We start from the raw sequence: 22,506 nt of genomic DNA on the forward strand, positions 1-22,506 counted from the left end.
TCAATTCAAATCTTACCATTTGACACATATTTGCCAGGCAACAACCAAAAATAGGCAACATGTAAAAGTGGTGGAAAAAAATAATATTTACATGGCTTGAAAATACAACAGAAACTCCCCAATCTAACACTGTGCCAGCTGCTCAGATTCCTGCTCTGACTGCTGTGATGCTCCTGGCCAATGTCCTCTGGGTTTTGGCACCTGTGAGAGCCCCATCAAAGACTGCTCCACCTGCAACTGTGTCGAGACAGACTCAGCCATTCGGATACAAGGCAGCATGTGGGGTACTGACTGACGGGGCGGTGGGTGGGGGGATGTGGGTGAAAAGTGGAATTGCTTTGAGCTGTGGTGGTGTCCTAAATAGTGAGGAGGAAAGCCTTAGATTACAGGATGATCTTGATGAGCTGGTAAGATGGGCGGAGCAGTGGCAAATGGAATTTAATCCTGAGAACTGTGAGGTGATGCATTTTGGGAGGACTAACAAGGCAAGGGAATATACAATGGATGGTAGGACCCTAGGAAGTACAGAGGGTTAGAGGGACCTTGGTGTACATGTCCATAGATTACTGAAGGCAGCAGCACAGGTAGATAAGGTGGTTAGGAAGACATATGGGATACTTGCCTTTATTAGCTGAGGCATAGAAGTTATGATGGAGCTGTATAAAACGCTAGTTAGGCCACAGCTTGAGTACTGTGTACAGTTCTGGTCGCCACACTATAGAAAGGATATGATTGCAGTGGAGAGGGTGGAGAGGAGATTCACCAGGATGTTGCCTGGGCTGGAGCATTTCAGCTAAGAAGAGAGACTGGATCGGCTAGGGTTGTTTTCCTCAGAGCAGAGAAGGCTGAGGGGGAACATGATTGAGGTATACAAAATTATGAGGGGCATAGATAGGGTAGATAGGAAGAAATTTCTTCCCTTAGTGGAGGTGTCAATAACCAGGGGGCATAGATTTAAGGTAAGGGGCAGAAGGTTTAGAAGGGATTTGAGGAAAGAATTTTTCACCCAGAGGGTGGTTGGAATCTGGAATACACTGCCTGAAGAGGTGGTAGAGGCAGGAACCCTCACAACATTTAAGAAGTATTTAGATGAGCACTTGAAATGCCATAGCATACAAGGCTACAGGCCAAGCATTGAAAAATGGGATTAGAATAGACAGGTGCTTGATGGCCGGCACAGACACAGTGGGCAGCAGGGCCTGTTTCTGTGCTGTATAACTCCATGATTCTATGACTCTATGAGTCCCCACTTCTATATTCCCTTTCATCCTCATCCCTCTCATGGTCCACTCACACTTCCCTGCTGGCAGTAAACTGGAAACCACTAGCAATGAATGTCCAAGGTTAGGGTATTATGCATCCTATATAAGGTGCCATTCATAATGTGCAAGACATTTGTGAAGGTCTGCACCTGTTCACTTGCCGCGTTTGATACTCCACGCAGGCAATCGTTATGCACATGATCATATTTCACTGATTGCTGACACCAATTCAACATGAGTGAATGTTCTCTGTCAGGTGCCTGCTTGATACTTAATTCTGAAACCAGCTGGCTGAGAGGTCTCCATCTCCCCATCTCCGATTTACAGGCATGTTGAGACTCTGCTATGTCCAGCACTTCCTCCTCTGCAACAGCAGTTGCGAGATTATTGGAGGGTCATGTCTAGTTCTGTCTCTCCCTCATGCTGTGTGCTCATTTCTTCTGCAAGGAAGGAAAGAAGTGTCAGTGGTGCATGGACAGATGGGAATGTGAGCTGGTGCACAGACAGAGAGGGATGGGTGTACCTCCAAGATAAGTTAGAGTGAGGAGTGATGTAAGAAGGCAGAGTGAGGGGGTTGGGATAAAACACACATCAGATGTAGTTGAATGTCCCACTGTACTCACCTTTCCTGCCCTGCTTAGGTCATTAAACCACATTCGTCATTGAATCTATGAGCCTGGCACCACATTCTTGCTACTGACCTCACGCACAACCTCCAGCCATGACTTCTTTGTTTCACTGACAGGCTTCTTCCTCCCATCAGTAGGGAAGAGTATTTCTCTGCGGCCCCTTACAGGCCCTAGCATCACATTAGGGGGGGGCATCACAAAAATAAGGTGCAGCCTTTGAATCTCTGGTCTCTATTCTGTCAATCCCTTGTGCCCCCAACTCGAAATACCATCAAATTACAAGTTTGCAGTGACCCTTTAAATATAGGAGTTGTGATACACTCATGGGGGGTCATCAGCCACCCGCTCACACTAACTGGCTGGGAAACCTGAAAATTATATGGTTACGCAGGGACTGGGTTAAAAAGTCACTGACAGATGTGCTGCACCTACATTGGGATTTTCCACACATAACCGGACTCCATGCCCCCACCACCACCCTGCTCCCAGCACATCAGGAACTTAAAATCCAGCCTTTTGTTCTAAACAAGCTCATGGGAAGAAGAATCTGTAACATTCATGTAAGCTGAAGCATTTCATAAAATGGATAGCTGGCAGTGTTACAAGCCAGAAATTCACATTAAGTCAAGGTATCATACATTACAAGAGTAAAACCTCTATTTATCATTGGAAGTCCTCAACATTGTCTCTGGACCCCAAGAAGTCTCATGGCATCAGGCCAAACATGGGCAAGGAAACCTCCTGCTGATTATCACCTACTGCCCCCACCACCACCACCCCCTCAGCTGGTGAATCAGTATTACTCCATGTTGAACACCACTTGGAAGAAGCACTGAGGGTGGTAAGGGCACAGAATGTATTCTGGGTCCATCACCTAGCTCAGTAGCACCACAACTGACCAAGCTGGCTGAGTCCTGAAGGACATACCTGCCAGATTGGGCCTGCGGCAGGTGGTAAGGGAACCAACAAGAGGGAAGAATCTACTAGACCTTGTCCTTTCCAAACTCCCTATTGCAGATGCATCTGTCCATGACAGTACTGGTAAAAATGACCACTACGCACTCCTTGTGAAAATGAGTTCCATCTTCACACTGAGGATACCCTCCATTGTGTTGTGTGGCACTATCACCATGCTAAATGGGATAGATTCAGAACAGATCTGGCAGCTCAAAACTGGGCATCCATGAGGCACTGTGGACCATCAGCAGCAGCAGAATTGATTTCAACCACAATCTGTAACCTCATGCAGGGCCTTTCCCACATTCGACCATTACCATCAAGCCGGGGGATCAACCCTGGTTCAATGAAGAGGGTAGGATGGCAAGCCAGGAGCAGCACAATGCATACCTAAAAATGAGGTGTCAACCTGATGAAGCTACAACCCAGGACTACTTGCGTGCTAAACAGAGGAAGCAGTAGGCAATAGATAGAGCTAAGTCATCCCACAACCAACAGATCAGTTCAAAGCTCTGCAGTCTTGCCACATCCAGTCATGATTGGTGGTGGGCAGTTGAACAACTAACCAGAGGAGGTGGCTCCACAAATATCCCCATCCTCAATGATGCAGGAGCCCAGCACGAGTGCAAAAGACAAGGCTGAAGCATTTGCAACCACCTTTATCCAGATAATCCATCTCGGCCTCCTGCTGAGGTCACCATCATCACAGATGTCACTCCTCAGCTAGTTCGATTCACTCCACATGATATCAAGAAATGGCTGTAGGCATTGGATACTCCAAAAGCTATGGGCCATGTCAACATTCCGACTATAGTACTGGAGACTTGTGCTGCAGAACTAGCCACGCCCCTAGCCAAACTATTCCAGTACAGATACAACACTGGTCTCTACCCAATGATGTGGAAAATTGCCCAGGTATGTCCTGTCCACAAAAAGCAGGACAAATCCAATCCAGGTAATTACTGCCCCATCAGTCTACTCTTGATCATCAACAAAGTGATAGATGATGTCATCAACAGTGCTATCAAACACCACCTAATCAGCAACAACCAGCTCACTGATGCTCCATTTGGGTTCCGCGAAGGCCATTTTGCTCCTGACCTCATTACAGCCTTGGTCCAAACATGGACAAAAGAGCTGAACTCAAGAGGGGAGGTGAGAGTGTTTGCCCTTGTTATCAAGGCAGCATTTGAGTGAGTATGACATCAAGGAGCCCATGTCAAATTGTAGTCAATGGGAATCAGGGTGAAAACTCTCCAACACTCCACTGGTTGGAGTCATACTTCGCACAAAGGAAAATGGTTGTGGTTGTTGGAGGCCAATCATCTCAGCCCCAGGAATCACTGCAGGTGTTCCTCAGGCTAGTATCCAAGGCCCAGCCATCTTCAGTTGCTTCATCAATGACCTTCCCACCATCATAAGGTCAAGAATGGGGATGTTTGCTAATGATTGTATGATGTTCAGCACCATTCGTAACTCGTCAGATACTGAAGCAGTCCATGTCCAGATGCAGCAAGACCTGGACAACACTGGGTTGGTAAGTGGAAAGTAACATTAGCATGACACAAGTGCCAGGCAGTGATGATCTCCAACAGGAAAGAATCTAAACATCTCCATCTTTGGGGATAGGCTGTCTACTAATATTCATTATAAGCCCACCGACTCTCACAGCTACCTTGACTACACTTCCTCACACCCTGTTTCCTGTAAGGACGTCATCCCATTCTCCCATTTTCTCCGCCTCCGATGCATCTGTTCTGATGATGCAATCTTCTACAACAGTGCTTCTGACGTGTCTTCCTTTTTCCTCAACCGAGGATTCCCCCCACTGTGGTTGACAGGGCCCTCAACCGTGTCTGACCCATTTCTCGAACTTCTGCCCTCACCCTTCCTCTCCATCCCAGAACCGTGACTGGGTTCCCCTTGTCCTTGCTTTCCACCCCACCAGCCTCCACATCCAAAGGATCATCCTCCGCCATTTCTGCCACCTCCAGCGTGATGCCACCACCAAACACATCTTCCCTTCCCCTCCCCTGTCAGCATTCCGAAGGGATCGTTCCCTCCCTGACACCCTGGTCCATTCGTCCATGACCCCGATATCTCGTCCCTTTCCCACAGCACCTTCCCATGCAATCACAGGAGGTGTAGTACCTGTCCTTTTATCTCCTCTCTCCTCATCATCCAAGGCCCCAAACACTCCTTCCAAGTGAAGCAGCGATTTATTTGTACTTCCTTCAATTTAGTATACTGTATTCAATGCTCACAATGTGGTCACCTCTATATGGGAGAGACCAAGTGGAGATTGGGTGACCGCTTTCCGAAATACCTCTGCTCAGTCCGAAAGCACGACCCTGAGCTTCCGGTCGCGTGCAATTTCAACACCCCCTCCCTCCTGCTCTCATGCCAACATTTCTGTCTTTGGCCTGCTCCAGTATTCCAGTGAACATCAACGCAAGCTGGAGGAGCAGCACCTGATCTTTCAACTAGGAACTCTACAGCCTTATGGACTGAACATTGAGTTCAATAACTTCAGAGCATGACTGGCCTTTTAAAAATATTTTTATATATTTTGTTAATTAATTTTCTTTTTTAACCATGTGCCTGATTTTCCTGTAGTCAGAGCTGCTCATTATTCCGCTATTAACAATCTCTCTGGACTAATCCTTGTCTTTCACCACAAAGCATTAACACACGCTTTGCCTTTGTCCCAGGACAGCTTTGTTATTTAATCTTTCCGGCCCTCTGCCCTATCAAACACCTCCCCTTTGGTTCTCTTCCTCACCATGCCCCACCTCCAACTCCCTTCACTTGCTTAAAATGTAATTCTTTTCTAACCTTTGCCAGTTCTGATGAAAGGTCACAGACCTGAAATGTTAACTCTGCTTCTGTCTCCACAGATGCTGCCAGACCTGCTGTTTATTTCCAGCACTTTTTGTTTTTATTTCAGATTTCCAGCATCTGCAGTATTTGCTTTTATAAAAGAACCTAACCATTTCCCATGACATTCAACGGCACTGCCATTGCTGAATCCCCCACTATCAGCATCCAGTGGGTTACCATTGACCAGAAACTGAATTGGACCAGCCACATAAATATTGTGGCGACAAGAGCAGGTCAGAGGCTGGGAATTCTGCTGGGAGTGACCCAACTCCTGACTCCCCAATGTCTGTCCGCCATTTACAAGCCACAAGTCAGCAGTGTGATGCAATACTCTCCACTTGCCTGGATGAGTGTAACTCCAATAACACTCAGGAATCTCAACACCATCCAGGACAAAACTGCCCACTTGATTGGCACCCCAAACACCACCTTAACCATTCAGTCGCTGCACCACTGGCACTAAGTACCATATACAAGACGCACTGCAGCAAATCACCACACCTCCTTTAACAGCACCTTGCAAACTCATGACCTCTTCCACCTAGAAGGACAAGAACAACAGATGTGTGGGAATCTCCAAGTTCCCCTCCAAACTACTCACCATCCTGACTTGGAAATATATTGCAGTTCTTTCACCATTGCTGGATCAAAACACTGGAACTCACATCCTAACAGCTCTGTGAGTGAACCCTCACCAAATGAACTGCAGCGGTGTAAGAATGCATCTCATAATCACTTTCTCAAAAGCAATTAGGGATGGGAACTAAACACATGGGAAAACAGGTTATCAACCAACCTCCGAATATTGCCTGGCTCAAGCTATTGTGAAAATCCTGCATTGTCCCACTGGGCCACCTGTTAAAAATGTGAGATACAAAGTACACAAGTGGGCTGGATTTTAAGGAGCCCTCGACATCGTTATCCGTGGCGGAGGAGGGGAGGGCACCTGAACATGGCTCCAGACGAGGCCCACCATGAATCTCGATGTTGACAGGGCTGGGCCCAATCCTCCCGGCAATGGCAAGGCTCCATGGCGGGTCCCCCACCACTGGGCGACGGAACCACAATTTATATATGCAAATCAATGGAATTAATAAATTTAAATACCCTTCTCTCCAATCTTGAGGGCTCACCATTATCTTCAGTGCAGCAGTTGGTACTCCCCTGCTTTCAGATCCTCGTCCGTAGAAACGCGGCGCCACACTGGTGGTGAAGGTGGAGGAGGTAAGTTTCTCTGTGGGGGGGGCGGTGAGGAGACGGGGTCAGATGCATAGAATGGATGTAGGGGATGTTGGGAAGGGTTGAACCTTAAATTTCGTGCAGTTTTGGAGAGGGAAGGTCAGATGCAAAATTTAAGTGTTTTGGGGGGTAAGTGCAAATAGTCATTGAAATTGTTTTTGAGGGTTGGGAAAGGTGCATAAGAAATTTATTTATTTAATTTTAGGGGATCTTTCTTTAAAAATGTAAATATGCCAGCAGGGCTGGCTGCCCTTTAAAAATGGTGCCAACGCCTGCACGCAGGCAGCTAAGGCTATTGCTCTGGTTGGACAGCCCGCCCCCCTCCACCTGATTGGGAGGGATGGGCCGCCCTGGTTATCTAAATGAGCCGCCGCGCTTAAGCTATTTGGCGTGTGGCCCGCAGGGGTTGGCATCATTTTTTAAGCTGGCGGCCAAGATCGGCGGCAGGCTCTTAAAAACCAGCCCAGTTTGTTACATGTTACATCTATATAATGATGAGAATACTGCAACATTGACACAGAGATCACTTACAGTAAAATCACATCTGAGCTTGTTAATTTTTGGAGATAACTATAGTTTTCTAAGAAACCACAAATAACAATCAGGTTACATAGAATCTGCCTGGGTTCTTGCTCCTCTCCTTTCTTGCAGTTCACATATATTGTATGTTACAGAACTCACACATGACAAATGGAAAAATATTAATTTCATCGTATGAAACTCTGCTTGAAAACTTTTTACGAGACACCACCAATAACTTTTTAAAAAAGCAGACCAGAACAGCTAAGAATGACCACATATTTATGCATTTAAGCAGACAAAGGCTGGCTGAGAGACAGAAGTAAATTACCTAGTCTAGCTGGAACAATGGGGGTGCCCACTGATTCAATTAGTAAGATTGGTTTTCTCAATAGTGGTGATCAAAAGACCTTGACACCCTTTGACTTTGAAAGAGCCAAACCGCAACTGCCCCCCCTCCCCCACACTACCCCTCACCAAGTATGTCTGAATCAAAATGAATTTGCAAGATCCTTCCAGAGGTTGCTGTTTCAAACAAAGAGATGGTCACATGACATACCTACTGGTATAAGATTGAGGTTTATGATTTGTCCCTCAGAAAGGAAAGAGACTAGACTGACCTCCAAGAAAAATCATGTTCAGATCCGCTGTCCGTGCGCAGACTGATGAGCATCTGCGACCAGTTCGAACTGGCCTCGGGAGCCAAAGTTAACCACGGCAAGAGCGAGGCCATGTTCTTTGGGAACTGGGCTGACCGATCCTTTGTCCCCTTCACTGTCAGGTCAGACTACCTGAAGGTGCTGGGGATATGGTTCGGAAGGGCCGGGGCGTGCACCAAAACATGGGAGGAGTGAGTAGCCAAGGTACAACACAAGCTGAGCATGTGGGGGCAGTGATCTCTCTCCCTTGTGGGTAAGAACCTGGTCATCAGGTGCGAGGTGCTCACATTGCTGCTGTACGTGGCGCAGGTCAGGCCCATACCCCACTCCTGCGCTGTGGCGGTCACCCGAGCCATTTCCCACTTCATCTGGGGATCCAAAATGGACCGGGTCTGGAGGGACACGATGTTCAAACCTCTGGATAAGGGGGGAAAAATGTACCCAACGTCGCGCTCATCCTGATGACGACGTTCGTGTGCCGCTGCATCAAGCTGTGTGTAGACCTCCAGTACGCAAACTCCAAGTGTCACTTGGTGCTGAGGTTCTATCTGTCCCCGGTGTTGCGAAGGATGGGCCTGGTCACATTGCCGCGGAACGCTCCATCCAGTTGGACTGTGCCATACCACCTATCCTTCGTGGAGCAGTTTCTGCGGAAAAACACCTTTGACCACCTATCCATTAGGCAGTGGGCTGCACAGAATGTCCTCAAGGCCCTACGGGAAAAGGAGATGGCGGATCCTGTCGGATGGTTCCCCGAGCAGACCGCCAAAGTCATTTGGCGGAATGCCTCATCACCAGAACTTTCAAACAAGCACCAAGATGTAGCTTGGCTGGTGGTGAGACGAGCCCTCCCCGTCAGATCCTTCCTGCACGCCTGAAGTCTCACCCCCTCCGCACAATGCCCTCGCGGTGGCTGTGGTGGGGAAGAGACGGTTGCCCACCTCTTTCTGGAATGTGTCTTTGCAAAGCAGGTGTGGAAAGTGATGCAATGGTTTTTGTCGAGGTTCATCCCAAGCAGCTCTGTAACACAAGAGTCTGTGCTCTACAGGCTGTTCCCAGGGACGCACACCGGGACAAACATTAACTGCTGCTGGAGGACTATCAATTCGGTGAAAGACGCCCTTTGGTCTGCCCGAAACTTGCTGGTCTTTCAGCGCAAAGAGTTCTCCATGACCGAATGTTGCAGACTGGCACATTCCAAGGTCCAGGACTACGTGCTGAGGGACGCACTAAAGCTTGGGGAAGCCGCAGCAAAGGCTCAATGGGGAAAGACCACTGTGTAAGATCCCCCACCAAGCTGAATGGAGGGACTGGATCCATGGAAAATCCCTCGAACTGTATTGGGAAAATTTTTGTTTGCTGTAAAATGTAAAGATGTATATGGCATGACAAATGAAATGGAAGGGTTGTGAGGCAACTTATCATTGTATTGAAGGAAACTGATCTCCTTTGCACTGTTTGTATTTTTTGACTTGGTGCTGTTTGAAACTGGTAATGTATTTTTTACAGATTTTTAGGAAGAAAGTATATTTTGGCAATAAAAAAAAATCTCTCTCTCCATCTCCCTCTCCAGCAAAGTGCCAGGGAAACCACAGTGGCGGCTACTATGCCTCAACACTATAGAACTTTATCGGCGACCAACAATAAGACAGGTAAAACCTCTGTTCAGCCTTTGGGAACCAGAGAAGCAAGCTTGAAATTGTGGCCCCAGCAAAGACTCCAAGATTTTAACATCAATTAAAGATATTACAACCCAATATCTGAATTCTATTTATTGCAAACTTTACTTCAATCTCCCAACTCTTTTTTCCCCTCTGTATGCATTTGTGTGTGTGTACGCCTCTCGTTTGCATATGAGCGTGGATACGTTGTGTATTTTAGTAATTTTAACCAGTTCAGAGTGATAAAGTTAATAAACTTACATCTTTCTGGTTTAAAATCAATTTGGTTCATTTGTAATTATATTCGAGGAACAGTTAGCAAGGGCTCACCGAGGTGGTAAGTTAAAATTACTGTGTTTAAAAAGATAAACTCTGTTACCGCCAAACCAGAGAAGGGGCGAGAGGGGAGCCTGAGACCCCTTCCTCACCTAGTTGCAATATGTAATATATTTTGAAATCTGTTGAATTACTTTCAAATTATTCACATAGCTGTACACTGATAAAATCTGTTTTCCACCATAATTGTACCATTCGCCTTTGAGTAGCTGACCATTGCTCACAGAAGCCAGGACAAGGGACATTTCAATACTTACAGAGGTTTCCAGCAACCGTGTTCAGATTGGCAGGAGACGCCCAGACAAAAACATTTGAAAACCGCTGTTGCATTAGAGAATCTTTGTGACCTCCCAGACTCTGATCTTTGAACTGCACCACCTACCAGGAAGTTGCAGTTCATTTTTAAATGATCAGAAATGAAACAAAACGCTCAGACCTTGTCTTAAAACATTAATTGTTAATGTCTTGATTCAACAGGAGAATTTTAAATAGGTGGATTCAGGACAGGAGCAATGTCAAAACATAAAAAATCTGAATCCTGACAACAACCTAGCCACTTCCAGGTTTTCCAATTTTAACGGAGGTTGACGGGAGTGGTGTGGGGGTGGTGATCTCTGACCTCTCACCCCACAAAGGCTTCTGATCTCCCGCCAAGATCGCCACTCTCCCAATTAGGTCTCCGAACATCCCCTTCCAAAGCATCTGACATCTGCCCCATGGTCCCTGACCACCAACCCATTCGAGGCCTCCGGTCTCCCCCATTCCACAAGGTCTCCAATTGCCCCCCGAGACTGAGGCAGCTGACCTCCCCATGCCCCAGGCTGCCCTTCCCACCAGCCCAAGCCTCCAATCTCCATCCGAAGCTTACCACCACCACCCCAGCCACTGGCCATCGATCCCTCAGGCCTCCAACCCAACCCAGCCCCACCCTCAGGATTGGCCTCACTCCACCCCCTACCACCCCACTGCCCCAATTGGGGATCCGACCTATCTGATCTTTTCAGCCTCTTCTTCAGTGCCCATGCAACAGGAAACCAACTCTGTCAATCCACAGAGTGTGTGACAATGTCAACTCCTGGGTTTTCCACGCTCTACCAGATACCCCCCCATTACTGATGGGTCAGAAAGTTAAAAATGCACTCCCCTCCCCCACTCCCGCCACCAACTCCAGCCCTTAGAAGTCAATATTTAATCTTCCCAGTCATTTAAAAAAGAAGACTTATATTTATACAGCAGGTTCAACAACCAAAGGATGTCCCAAAGTGCTTTACAACCATGATCAGCAACCCTCAATACTCAAGCACTCCCTCAATACTACATAGCATCAGCCTAAGTTACGTGCTCAAATCCCTGAAGTGGAACTTAAACTCACAATTATCTGATTCAGAGATAAATATACAACTGACTGAGCAACAGCTGACATCTATCTGAAATATATTAAATAATAAATGTTGTCTGAAATGGATTAAATGATAAACATTGACTGAAATATATTAAATAATATTCAGATCAATCTGTTCTTCATCCATTGGTTGACCCTCTGGCTATCCACTCTATTTATGCCTCTCATCATCTTGTACCCCTCTATCAAGTCACCTCTCATCGTTCTTCGCTCCAATGAGAAAAGCCCTAGCTCCCTCAACCTTTCTTCGTAAGACATGCCCTCCAGTCCAGGCAGCATCCTGGTAAATCTCCTCTGCACCCTCTCTAAAGCTTCCACATCCTTCCTATAATGAGGCAACCAGAACTGAACACAATATTGCAAGCGTGGTCTTACCAGGGCTTTATAGAGCTAGAACAAAGAACAAAGAACAAAGATAATTACAGCACAGGAACAGGCCCTTCGGCCCTCCAAGCCTGCGCCGATCCAGATCCTCTCTCTAAACATGTCGCCTATTTTCTAAGCTTCTGTATCTCTTTTCTTCCTGCCCATTCATGTATCTGTCCAGATACATCTTAAAAGACTCCATCGTGCCCGCATCTACCACCTCCGCTGGCAATGCGTTCCAGGTGCCCACCACCCTCTGCGTAAAGAACTTTCCACGCATATCCCCTCTAAACTTTTCCCCTTTCACTTTGAACTCGTGTCCTCTAGTAATTGAAACCCCCACTCTGGGAAAAAGCTTCTTGCTATCCACCCTGTCTATACCTCTCATGATTTTGTACACCTCAATCAGGTCCCCCCTCAACCTCCGTCTTTCTAATGAAAATAATCCTAATCTACTCAACCTCTCTTCATAGCTAGCGCCCTCCATACCAGGCAACATCCTGGTGAACCTCCTCTGCACCCTCTCCAAAGCATCCACATCCTTTTGATAATGTGGCGACCAGAACTGTACGCAGTATTCCAAATGTGGCCGAACCAAAGTCCTATACAACTGTAACATGACCTGCCAACTCTTGTACTCAATGCCCCGTCCGATGAAGGAAAGCATGCCGTATGCCTTCTTGACCACTCTATTTACCTGCGTTGCCACCTTCAGGGAACAGTGGACCTGAACACCCAAATCTCTCTGGACATCAATTTTCCCCAGGACTTTTCCATTTACTGTATAGTTCACTCTTGAATTGGATCTTCCAAAATGCATCACCTCGCATTTGCCCTGATTGAACTCCATCTGCCATTTCTCTGCCCAACTCTCCAATCTATCTATATTCTGCTGTATTCTCTGACAGACCACTTCACTATCTGCTACTCCACCAATCTTAGTGTCGTCTGCAAATTTGCTAATCAGTCCACCTATACTTTCCTCCAAATCATTAATGTATATCACAAACAACAGTGGTCCCAGCACGGATCCCTGTGGAACACCACTGGTCACACGTCTCCATTTTGAGAAACTCCCTTCTACTGCTACTCTCTGTCTCCTGTTGCCCAGCCAGTTCTTTATCCATCGAGCTAGTACACCTTGGACCCCAAGCGCCTTCACTTTCTCCATCAGCCTGCCATGGGGAACCTTATCAAACGCCTTACTGAAGTCCATGTATATGACATCGACAGCCCTTCCGTCATCAATCAACTTTGTCACTTCCTCAAAGAATTCTATTAAGTTGGTAAGACATGACCTTCCCTGCACAAAACCATGTTGCCTTTCACTGATGAGCCCATTTTCTTCCAAATGGGAATAGATCCTATCCCTCAGTATCTTCTCCAGCAGCTTCCCTACCACTGACGTCAGGCTCACCGGTCTATAATTACCTGGATTATCCCTGCTACCCTTCTTAAACAAGGGGACAACATTAGCAATTCTCCAGTCCTCCGGGACCTCACCCGTGTTTAAGGATGCTGCAAAGATATCTGTTAAGGCCCCAGCTATTTCCTCTCTCGCTTCCCTCAGTAACCTGGGATAGATCCCATCCGGACCTGGGGACTTGTCCACCTTAATGCCCTTTAGAATACCCAACACTTCCTCCCTCCTTATGCCGACTTGACCGAGAGTAATCAAACATCTGTTCCTAACCTCAACATCCGTCATGTCCCTCTCCTCGGTGAATACCGATGCAAAGTACTCGTTTAGAATCTCACCCATTTTCTCTGAGTCCAAGCATAACATTCCTCCTTTGTCCTTTAGTGGGCCAATCCTTTCTCTAGATACCCTCTTTCTCCTTATATATGAATAAAAGGCTTTGGGATTTTCCTTAACCCTGTTTGCTAAAGATATTTCATGACCCCTTTTAGCCCTCTTAATTCCTCGTTTCAGATTGGTCCTACATTCCCGATATTCTTTCAAAGCTTCGTCTTTCATCAGCCGCCTAGACCTTATGTATGCTTCCTTTTTCCTCTTAGCTAGTCTCACAATTTCACCTGTCATCCATGGTTCCCTAATCTTGCCATTTCTATCCCTCATTTTCACAGGAACATGTCTCTCCTGCACGCTAATCAACCTCTCTTTAAAAGCCTCCCACATATCACATGTGGATTTACCTTCAAACAGCTGCTCCCAATCTACATTTCCCAGCTCCTGCCGAATTTTGGTATAGTTGGCCTTCCCCCAATTTAGCACTCTTCCTTTTGGACCACTCTCGTCTTTGTCCATGAGTATTTTAAAGCTTACGGAATTGTGATCACTATTCCCAAAGTAGTCCCCTACTGAAACTTCAACAACCTGGCCGGGCTCATTCCCCAACACCAGGTCCAGTATGGCCCCTTCCCGAGTTGGACTATTTACATACTGCTCTAGAAAACCTTCCTGGATGCTCCTTACAAATTCTGCTCCATCTGGACCTCTAACATTAAGCGAATCCCAGTTAATGTTGGGAAAATTAAAATCTCCTATCACCACCACCCTGTTGCTCCTACATCTTTCCATAATCTGTTTACATATTTGTACCTCTATCTCACGCTCACTGTTGGGAGGCCTGTAGTACAGCCCCAACATTGTTACCGCACCCTTCCTATTTCTGAGTTCTGTCCATATTGCCTCACTGCTCGAGTCCTCCATAGTGCCCTCCTTCAGCACAGCTGTGATATCCTCTTTGACCAGTAATGCAACTCCTCCACCCCTTTTACCTCCCTCTCTATTCCGCCTGAAGCATCGATATCCTGGGATATTTAGTTGCCAATCATGCCCTTCCCTCAACCAGGTCTCAGTAATAGCAATAACATCATACTCCCAGGTACTAATCCAAGCCCTAAGTTCATCTGCCTTTCCAACTCCACTTCTTGCATTAAAACAAATGCACCTCAGACCACCAGTCCCTTTATATTCATCATCTGCTCCCTGCCTGCTCTTCCCCTTAGTCACACTGACTTCATTATCTAGTTTCTTACAGGCTTTTGTTACTACCTCCTCACTGTCAACTGACCTCAATTGGTTCCCATCCCCCTGCCACATTAGTTTAAACCCTCCCCAACAGCGTTAGCAAAAGCACCTCCAAGGACATTGGTTCCAGTCCGGCCCAGGTGTAGACCGTCCAATTTGTAATAGTCCCACCTCCCCCAGAACCGGTCCCAATGTCCCAAAAATCTGAACCCCTCCTTCCTGCACCATCTCTCAAGCCACGCATTCATCCTGACTATTCTTTCATTTTTACTCTGACTATCACGTGGCACTGGTAGTAATCCTGAGATTACTCCCTCTGAGGTCCTACTTTTTAACTTGGCTCCTAACTCCCTAAACTCTGCTTGTAGGACCTCATCCCGTTTTTTACCTATATCATTAGTGCCTATGTGCACAATGACAACTGGCTGTTCACCCTCCCCCTTTAGAATGTTCTGTAGCCGATCTGAGACGTCCCTGACCCGTGCACCTGGGAGGCAACATACCATTCGGGAGCCTCGTTTTCGACCACAGAACCGCCTATCTACTCCCCTTACAATCGAATCCCCGATGACTATAGCCCTTCCACTCTTTTTCCCACCCTTCTGAGCAGCAGAGCCAGCCACGGTGCCATGGACCTGGCTACTGCTGCCTTCCCCTGGTGAGCCATCTCCCTCAACAGTATCCAAAACGGTATACTTGTTTTGGAGGGAGATGACCGCAGGGGACTCCTGCGCTGCCTTCCTGCTCTTTCTCTGCCTTTTGGTCACCCATTCCCTTTCTCCCTCAGCAATCCTAATCTGCGGTGTGACCAATTCACTAAACGTGCTATCCACGACCTCCTCAGCATCGCGCATGCTCCAAAGTGAGTCCATCCGCAGCTCGAGAGCCGTCATGCGGTCTAACAAGAGCTGCAGCTGGACACACTTCCTGCACGTGAAGGAGTCAGGGTCATCAGCCATGTCCCTGAGCTCCCACATTGAGCAAGAGGAGCATGATACGGGTCTGAGATCTCCTGCCATTTTTAATCTTAAGTTTAAACTTAGTTAAATGAAAAAGGAACGAAAAGTTTTTACCAATCACAATAAAACCGGAGAAATCGAAAAAGCCTTACCTTATAAACACCCCACCGAGTCCTTTTTTTTTTTGGTTAGAGGAGGAGGGCGGGTGGGAGACACTACAAGTGTGGTGTCTCGGGTTCAGAAACCGCCCAAATATATAGTGTTTTACTTACCCAGCAGCCCCCTGGCCTCCGCCGAAAAACACAAGGAAATTAAATTTACTTTCAAACTGACTTTCCCAGCTGCTCACTCGCTCACGCGCTGCTCCCGAAAAAGCTGCAGGATAACCTCATGGCTCTTAAACTCAATACCCCTGTTAATGAAAGCCAACACACCATATGCTTTCTTAACAACCCTATCAACCTGGGTGGCAACTTGGAGCGATCTATGGACATGGACCCCAAGATCCCTCTGTTCCTCCACACTCCCAAGAATCCTGTCTTTAAGCCTGTATTCTGCATTCAAATTCGACCTTCCAAAATGAATCACTTCACACTTTTCCAGGTTGAACTCCATCTGCAACTTCTCAGCCCAGTTCTGCATCCTGTCAATGTCCCGTTGGAACCTACAACAGCCTTCCACACTATCCACAACTCCAGCAACCTTCGTGTCATCGGCAAACTTGCTAACCCAGCCTTCCACTTCCTCATCCAAGTCATTTATAAAAATCACAAAGAGCAGAGGTCCCAGAACAGATCCCTGCGGAACACCACTGGTCACCGAGCTCCAGGCTGAATACTTTCCATCTACTACCACCCTCTGTCTTCTATGGGCCAGCCAATTCTGTATCCAGACAGCCAAATTTCCCTGTATCCCATGCCTCCTTACTTTCTGAATGAGCCTACCATGGGGAACCTTATCAAACGCCTTGCTAAAATCCATATACACCACATCCACTCCTCTTCCTTCATCAACGTGTTTTGTCACGTCTTCAAAGAATTCAATAAGGCTTGTGAGGCATGACCTGCCCCTCACAAAGCCATGCTGACTGTCTCTAATCAAACTATGCTTTTCCAAATAATCATAAATTGTGTCTTTCAGAATCCTCTCCAATAATTTGCCCATTACCGACGTAAGACTGACTGGTCTATAATTCCCAGGGTTATCCCTATTCCCTTTCTTGAACAAGGGAATAACATTTGCCACCCTCCAATCATCTGGTACTACTCCAGTGGACAGTGAGGACGCAAAGATCATTGCCAAAGGCGCGGCAATCTCTTCCCTCGTTTCCCGTAATATCCTTGTGTATATCCCGTCTGGCCCCGGGGACTTATCTATCCTCATGTCTTTCAAAATTTCCAGCACATCCTCTCTCTTAACATCAACCTGTTCGAGCCGATCAGCCTGTTTCACGCTGTCCTCACAAACGACCAGGTCCCTCTCACTAGTGAATACTGAAGCAAAGTATTCATTAAGGACCTCCCCTACCTCCTCCGACTCCAGGCACAATTTCCTCCACTATCCCTGATCGGCCCTACCCTCACTCTGGCCATCCTCTTGTTCCTCACATATGTGTAGAACGCCTTGGGAATTTCCTTAATCCTACCCGTCAAGACTTTTTCATGTCCCCTTCTAGCTCTACTAAGTCCATTCTTCAGTTCCTTCCTGGCTACCTTGTAACCCTCTAGAGCCCTGTCTGATCCTTGCTTCCTTAACCTTAAGTAAGCTTCCTTCTTCCTCTTGACTAGCTGTTCCACATCTCTTGTCATCCAAGGTTCCTTCACCCTACCATCCCTTCCTTGCCTCATCGGGACAAACCTATCCAGCAGTCGCAGCAAGTGCTCCCTAAACAACCTCCACATTTCTGTTGTGCATTTCCCTGAGAACATCTGTTCCCAATTTATGCTCCCCAGTTCCTGCCTAATAGCATTGTAATTTCCCCTCCCCCAATTAAATATTTTCCCATCCCGTCTGCTCCTGTCCCTCTCCATGACTATAGTAAAGGTCAGGGAGTTGTAATCAGTATCACCGAAATGCTCTCCCACCCAGAGATCTGCCAGCTGGCTTGGTTCGTTGCCAAGCATCAAATCCAACATAGCCTCCCCTCTAGTCGGCCTATCTACATATTGAGTCAGGAAACCTTCCTGGACACATCTGACAAAAACTGCTCCATCCAAACTATTTACACTGAGGAGGTTCCAATCAATATTAGGGAAGTTGAAGTCACCCATGACAACAACCATGTTACTTCTGCACCTTTCCAAAATCTGCCTCCCAATCTGTTCCTCCGTGTCTCTGTTGCTATTGGGGGGTCTATAGAAAACTCCCAATAAAGTGACTGCTCTTTTCCTGTTTCTGACTTCCACCCATAATGACTCAGCAGACAAACCCTCCTCGACGACCTCCCTTTCTGCAGCTGTGATACTATCCCTGATTAGCAATGCCACTCCCCCACCTCTTTTACCTCCCTCCCTATTCCTTTTGAAACATCTAAACCCCGGAACATCCAACATCCATTCCTGCCCCTGTGATATCCAAGTCTTTGTAATGGCCACAACATCGTAGCGCCAAGTACTGATCCATGCTCTAAGTTCATCACCCTTATTCCTGACACTTCTTGCATGAAAATAGACACACTTCAACCCATCATACTGGTTGCAACTTTGCCCTGTCAACTGTCTAACCTTCCTCACAGACTCTCGGCACTCTGTATCTGCCTGTTCAACAGCTACCCCATCCACTGTTCCGTAGCTCCGGTTCCCATCCCCCTTTTTTAACCATGTGCCTGATTTTCCTGTAGTCAGAGCTGCTCATTATTCCGCTATTAACATTCTCTCTGGACTAATCCTTGTCTTTCACCACAAGCATTAACACACGCTTTGCCTTTGTCCCAGGACAGCTTTGTTATTTAATCTTTCCTGCCCTCTGCCCTATCAAACACCTCCCCTTTTGTTCTCTTCCTCACCATGCCCCACCTCCAACTCCCTTCACTTGCTTAAAATGTAATTCTTTTCTAACCTTTGCCAGTTCTGATGAAAGGTCACAGACCTGAAATGTTAACTCTGCTTCTGTCTCCACAGATGCTGCCAGACCTGCTGTTTATTTCCAGCACTTTTTGTTTTTATTTCAGATTTCCAGCATCTGCAGTATTTGCTTTTATAAAAGAACCTAACCATTTCCCATGACATTCAACGGCACTGCCATTGCTGAATCCCCCACTATCAGCATCCAGTGGGTTACCATTGACCAGAAACTGAATTGGACCAGCCACATAAATATTGTGGCTACAAGAGCAGGTCAGAGGCTGGGAATTCTGCTGGGAGTGACCCAACTCCTGACTCCCCAATGTCAGTCCGCCATTTACAAGCCACAAGTCAGCAGTGTGATGCAATACTCTCCACTTGCCTGGATGAGTGTAACTCCAATAACGCTCAGGAATCTCAACACCATCCAGGACAAAACTGCCCACTTGATTGGCACCCCAAACACCACCTTAACCATTCAGTCGCTGCACCACTGGCACTAAGTACCATATACAAGACGCACTGCAGCAAATCACCACACCTCCTTTAACAGCACCTTGCAAACTCATGACCTCTTCCACCTAGAAGGACAAGAACAACAGATGTGTGGGAATCTCCAAGTTCCCCTCCAAACTACTCACCATCCTGACTTGGAAATATATTGCAGTTCTTTCACCATTGCTGGATCAAAACACTGGAACTCACATCCTAACAGCTCTGTGAGTGAACCCTCACCAAATGAACTGCAGCGGTGTAAGAATGCATCTCATAATCACTTTCTCAAAAGCAATTAGGGATGGGAACTAAACACATGGGAAAACAGGTTATCAACCAACCTCCGAATATTGCCTGGCTCAAGCTATTGTGAAAATCCTGCATTGTCCCACTGGGCCACCTGTTAAAAATGTGAGATACAAAGTACACAAGTGGGCTGGATTTTAAGGAGCCCTCGACATCGTTATCTGTGGCGGAGGAGGGGAGGGCACCTGAACATGGCTCCAGACGAGGCCCACCATGAATCTCGATGTTGACAGGGCTGGGCCCAATCCTCCCGGCAATGGCAAGGCTCCATGGCGGGTCCCCCACCACTGGGCGACGGAACCACAATTTATATATGCAAATCAATGGAATTAATAAATTTAAATACCCTTCTCTCCAATCTTGAGGGCTCACCATAATCTTCAGTGCAGCAGCTGGTACTCCCCTGCTTTCAGATCCTCGTCCGTAGAAATGCGGCGCCACACTGGTGGTGAAGGTGGAGGAGGTAAGTTTCTCTGTGGGGGGGGCGGTGAGGAGACGGGGTCAGATGCATAGAATGGATGTAGGGGATGTTGGGAAGGGTTGAACCTTAAATTTCGTGCAGTTTTGGAGAGGGAAGGTCAGATGCAAAATTTAAGTGTTTTGGGGGGTAAGTGCAAATAGTCATTGAAATTGTTTTTGAGGGTTGGGAAAGGTGCATAAGAAATTTATTTATTTAATTTTAGGGGATCTTTCTTTAAAAATGTAAATATGCCAGCAGGGCTGGCTGCCCTTTAAAAATGGTGCCAACGCCTGCACGCAGGCAGCTAAGGCTATTGCTCTGGTTGGACAGCCCGCCCCACTCCACCTGATTGGGAGGGATGGGCCGCCCTGGTTATCTAAATGAGCCGCCGCGCTTAAGCTATTTGGCGTGTGGCCCGCAGGGGTTGGCATCATTTTTTAAGCTGGCGGCCAAGATCGGCGGCAGGCTCTTAAAAACCAGCCCAGTTTGTTACATGTTACATCTATATAATGATGAGAATACTGCAACATTGACACAGAGATCACTTACAGTAAAATCACATCTGAGCTTGTTAATTTTTGGAGATAACTATAGTTTTCTAAGAAACCACAAATAACAATCAGGTTACATAGAATCTGCCTGGGTTCTTGCTCCTCTCCTTTCTTGCAGTTCACATATATTGTATGTTACAGAACTCACACATGACAAATGGAAAAATATTAATTTCATCGTATGAAACTCTGCTTGAAAACTTTTTACTAGACACCACCAATAACTTTTTAAAAAAGCAGACCAGAACAGCTAAGAATGACCACATATTTATGCATTTAAGCAGACAAAGGCTGGCTGAGAGACAGAAGTAAATTACCTAGTCTAGCTGGAACAATGGGGGTGCCCACTGATTCAATTAGTAAGATTGGTTTTCTCAATAGTGGTGATCAAAAGACCTTGACACCCTTTGACTTTGAAAGAGCCAAACCGCAACTGCCCCCCCCCTCCCCCACACTACCCCTCACCAAGTATGTCTGAATCAAAATGAATTTGCAAGATCTTTCCAGAGGTTGCTGTTTCAAACAAAGAGATGGTCACATGACATACCTACTGGTATAAGATTGAGGTTTATGATTTGTCCCTCAGAAAGGAAAGAGACTAGACTGACCTCCAAGAAAAATCATGTTCAGATCCGCTGTCCGTGCGCAGACTGATGAGCATCTGCGACCAGTTCGAACTGGCCTCGGGAGCCAAAGTTAACCACGGCAAGAGCGAGGCCATGTTCTTTGGGAACTGGGCTGACCGATCCTTTGTCCCCTTCACTGTCAGGTCAGACTACCTGAAGGTGCTGGGGATATGGTTCGGAAGGGCCGGGGCGTGCACAAAAACATGGGAGGAGTGAGTAGCCAAGGTACAACACAAGCTGAGCATGTGGGGGCAGTGATCTCTCTCCCTTGTGGGTAAGAACCTGGTCATCAGGTGCGAGGTGCTCACATTGCTGCTGTACGTGGCGCAGGTCAGGCCCATACCCCACTCCTGCGCTGTGGCGGTCACCCGAGCCATTTCCCACTTCATCTGGGGATCCAAAATGGACCGGGTCTGGAGGGACACGATGTTCAAACCTCTGGATAAGGGGGGAAAAATGTACCCAACGTCGCGCTCATCCTGATGACTACCTTCGTGTGCCGCTGCATCAAGCTGTGTGTAGACCTCCAGTGCGCAAACTCCAAGTGTCACTTGGTGCTGAGGTTCTATCTGTCCCCGGTGTTGCGAAGGATGGGCCTGGTCACATTGCCGCGGAACGCTCCATCCAGTTGGACTGTGCCATACCACCTATCCTTCGTGGAGCAGTTTCTGCGGAAAAACACCTTTGACCACCTATCCATTAGGCAGTGGGCTGCACAGAATGTCCTCAAGGCCCTACGGGAAAAGGAGATGGCGGATCCTGTCGGATGGTTCCCCGAGCAGACCGCCAAAGTCATTTGGCGGAATGCCTCATCACCAGAACTTTCAAACAAGCACCAAGATGTAGCTTGGCTGGTGGTGAGAAGAGCCCTCCCCGTCAGATCCTTCCTGCACGCCTGAAGTCTCACCCCCTCCGCACAATGCCCTCGCGGTGGCTGTGGTGGGGAAGAGACGGTTGCCCACCTCTTTCTGGAATGTGTCTTTGCAAAGCAGGTGTGGAAAGTGATGCAATGGTTTTTGTCGAGGTTCATCCCAAGCAGCTCTGTAACACAAGAGTCTGTGCTCTACAGGCTGTTCCCAGGGACGCACACCGGGACAAACATCAACTGCTGCTGGAGGACTATCAATTTGGTGAAAGACGCC

General features: G+C 47.2%; 1 protein-coding gene across 1 annotated transcript in view; it reads right to left on the minus strand.

Moving 5' to 3' along the window:
- Positions 1–22,506, minus strand: part of LOC137374586 (NXPE family member 3-like) — a 131,901-nt gene that overhangs the window by 97,881 nt on the left and 11,514 nt on the right. The window lies entirely within an intron of this gene.

This window comes from Heterodontus francisci, chromosome 10 (assembly GCF_036365525.1).
Source record: "Heterodontus francisci isolate sHetFra1 chromosome 10, sHetFra1.hap1, whole genome shotgun sequence".
In the NCBI taxonomy this organism is placed as follows: Eukaryota; Metazoa; Chordata; class Chondrichthyes; order Heterodontiformes; family Heterodontidae; genus Heterodontus; species Heterodontus francisci.